At 35.3% G+C, this 3,356-nt stretch overlaps 1 protein-coding gene across 1 annotated transcript in view; it reads right to left on the bottom strand.

The window, feature by feature from the left end:
* Nucleotides 1-1,771: 1,771 nt before the first annotated feature.
* LOC127653893 (macrophage mannose receptor 1-like) overlaps nt 1,772-3,356 on the bottom strand; it is a 27,442-nt gene continuing 25,857 nt past the window's right edge. Inside the window, exon 7 of the mRNA XM_052140719.1 lies at nt 1,772-2,801. The gene's annotated coding sequence lies outside the window, so the exon portion shown is untranslated. The remainder of the gene's footprint in view (nt 2,802-3,356) is intronic.

Raw genomic sequence — 3,356 nt, 5'->3', positions numbered from 1 at the left:
GCAGTGGGGTTACTCGAGCCTGCTTAAATGTAGTGGGAAAAGTGCCTGCAAGAAGGGATGTGTTAATTATGTGTGTAAGTGCCGGTAGGATGGACGGAGAGATGGCCTGGAGAAGGTGTGATGGAATGGGGTCAAGGGAACAGGTTGTGGGGTGGTTGGAGAGGAGGAGTTTAGAGACCTCAGTGTCAGTTAAAGGAGAGAACATAGTGAAAGAAGGGTTGCATACAGGAGCCAGGTGTTTGACAGGGTGTGGTGCTGTGAATGTATTGCTGATGGCTGTAACCTTATCAGTAAAAAATGTGGCGAATATATCTGCTGTCAGTGATGTGTCAGGTGGTGGAGGGGGAGGGCAGAGAAGTGTGTTAAATGTTCTAAACAAGCTACGAGTGTCTGTGTCTGTGTCTGTGTCTGGAATAGAGTCAGTAGAACATGTTATTTGTGTCTGCCAAAAGTATTTCAATGAACGAGAAATAATGGAAAGGGAACTTAGAAAGGAGGGAGTGCAAGAAATAAAGCTTAAAAATATACTTATTCATGGAATAGAGAGTTTATTCCATTATCTCAAGAAAACAGAGTTAATTTAGTTAGGGTTTTATTTATTTATTTATTTTATTTTATTTTTTCACGCAATGGGTAAACTCTGGTCCACACTCCAACACAGTAGGTGGCGATAATGCACCTTAATGTTGGTGCCACCCGCCATAAAACCGAAGAAGAAGAAGTAGTTCTTTGCTCTGTGTTTGAATGTTAGCACCCAGCCTTAGTGAAGCTGTGAATGTTTGTGGCTCCAGTTGGATTCTCTTGTGGTACTCTGATTTGATACTCATTTATTTTTTGGATTATCTTTTGAGGCATTTTTTCTGCTGTACCTTCTTACCTTGTGGATTTACCTTTTGACTTGGTGTATTACCTTTTTTCCTGGAATGACTTTTGACGTTGTGGATTTATATTTTTTCCTGAAGATCTTTACTTTTTACATTATTAAAACACCGTCTCCAGTACTGCTGTGTCTGCCTCATCTTCTGGCGACCACTAGTGGCTCAGTTTGCTAAGTGACTGTTTCTCACGCCGGAGACCCAGGTTCTAGACCGGGTCCTGACAGAAAGATAAACAAATGAACTGGTGACGCTATAACACAGTCATTTTTTATTATTTTGTCAAACAAAATCTATAAATCAGCCCATATCACAGTACCCTGCTGTTCATTTCTGTTTATTACTGTTCATTTCATTTATTAAATTTTTATGTTGAAAATAAATTATTGTTAACAAAATGGTTATTTTATGTCTTCTCTTTGCAACACCAGGGCAGTTTTGACTGTAAGAAATGTGAAAAAATTTAAAACTAAATGTCTAAATATACATCTAATTAATATTACTACACAGAAGGTGGCTGCACATAACACTGCTGCCATCTACTGGTTATTATTGTTATAACTTGATTTTCAATCATTATCATAGCAATGTTTTTTTTGAATGGATGTTGAAACTGATACATTTTTATGCTAATGCTAAATGTTTAAATCTATAAATAAAAAAATCACATAATACGTCGATAACTTTATTGAAGAAATGTTTTAATAGCTTTAAAACAAAAAAGTTACACCTGTGCTGTGTCCTGTCAGCAAAGTAAGCAGCCCTACATGATCAGAACTGATGGGTGAAGTGATAATTAACTATGTGATATGACAATTAAAAGGCTTGGATGGAATAAAACCATTTAATGAAGACAAATGCAAAACTGATATTATTATATTGTTATGTGAACAATTGAAATATGTCAACTAAAGTACATAAACAAGGGCATAGAACATTATTTAAAGGGTGTCATCAAATCAAGCGTCCATACATAGTTCTTGTGGATTAAGAGCTTTATTGAAACAAGTATTATTTATTGTATTTAGGTGACTATCGATTTACAGTGCTATACAGTTGTATTTCCACAGAGAGACACATAGTAATCATTTTGCTACTGTTAAATATTTTCGCTCATTGAACATGCATTAACATTTTGTTCACTCATTAAAGGGGTAAGTTGTCACAATGGAACCTGCCATTAAACCAGTGGTAAAGGTTTTATGTTATATCGATTACCACAAATAATAATTTGGACACGTCTCTTCGTCTCTTTAAAGGAGCAAAAATTGAGAAGAAATGTGAAGTTTATACTTTTATAAAACCACTTGTATTAATTATTCTGTTATAACTCGTGCATCATTTTAACTTGAAATCCTCTTTTTAAATATATATATAACTAGGATAAGAATGTTAGTTAGCAATTGTATTACAGTAAAATCATGTTAACACACATATTGTTTATTGTTGTGTCTATACTTTTGAAACTGATTATTTTAACGTTTATGGATTGAACACATTGACTTGTAAATGCCTCACCGTATTTTTTTATTATTGTTTTTTTAAAGAAAAGGAGGGACGAGTCAAAATACATTTTTGTGGTAATCAAATTAATTCCACAAATGCTGTTGATTGATCTTAACTTGAATTGAACCTGGAATATTCTTTTAAATAGCCCTTTTGACATCTTCCCTGTGTGACAATTAGCCCCGGTCTACCTATATCAAATATATCTCTTTTTAATCATTTTTTGCTTTAATAAAACTAATTTTAATATGGCCTATATAGAACTGGAAATCTAAAGTTAATGAATAAATCACACTTAATAAAAGACACAAACTACAATGATTAATTATAACAGATTAGAGGTGTCAAACTCATTTTAAATGGAGTATTTTGAACTCATTTCACTGAGAATTATGTTCCATCACACAAAATGTTATATACCTTTTCCTATAGCAGAAAATTATTTAATTTATAAAAAGATGTGTTCAGAAGTTGGGGCCAGGGCACACAGCACTTTCATTACTACTTTGTGGTTCAAGTGTTTGAATCTTCTGGAAGACTCGTCCACTGTGTTGTTTCCTCCATGTCATGGTGACGTCTTCGGTCCAGCCCTGTTTGTTGAGGGTTTGCTGCATCTGAACAAAAGAAAGAGGTTTTGATTACTCAAAGAATTAATCTCATGAAAGCATGTTTTTATCCTTATCGCTTGAATCAGGATCATCTGCTTTAACCCCTGTGGCGGAATGACCCGCCCCTCCCTCTCGTCGTTTGGGCCATCCTTCAGCCAGGATCACGACAGGAGTTGGGCAGGAGAGCGAGAAGAGGTTTATAATAAATAAGCCTCGTTCTGACAGTAATGGATGAATTCCCCGCCCTTCAAGGAGCCCCGTTTCACCGCAAGGATGCCAGATCAACCTTTCCCCATGTAAACTTTAATTGGACATTTTATGCTTATTATTATTTTCAATAGCAATACGTAACTGAAACGAAGTACAA

The sequence above is a fragment of the Xyrauchen texanus genome, chromosome 2 (genome assembly GCF_025860055.1).
Source record: "Xyrauchen texanus isolate HMW12.3.18 chromosome 2, RBS_HiC_50CHRs, whole genome shotgun sequence".
Lineage (NCBI taxonomy): Eukaryota > Metazoa > Chordata > Actinopteri > Cypriniformes > Catostomidae > Xyrauchen > Xyrauchen texanus.
This window is presented reverse-complemented; position numbering and strand designations above follow the sequence as displayed.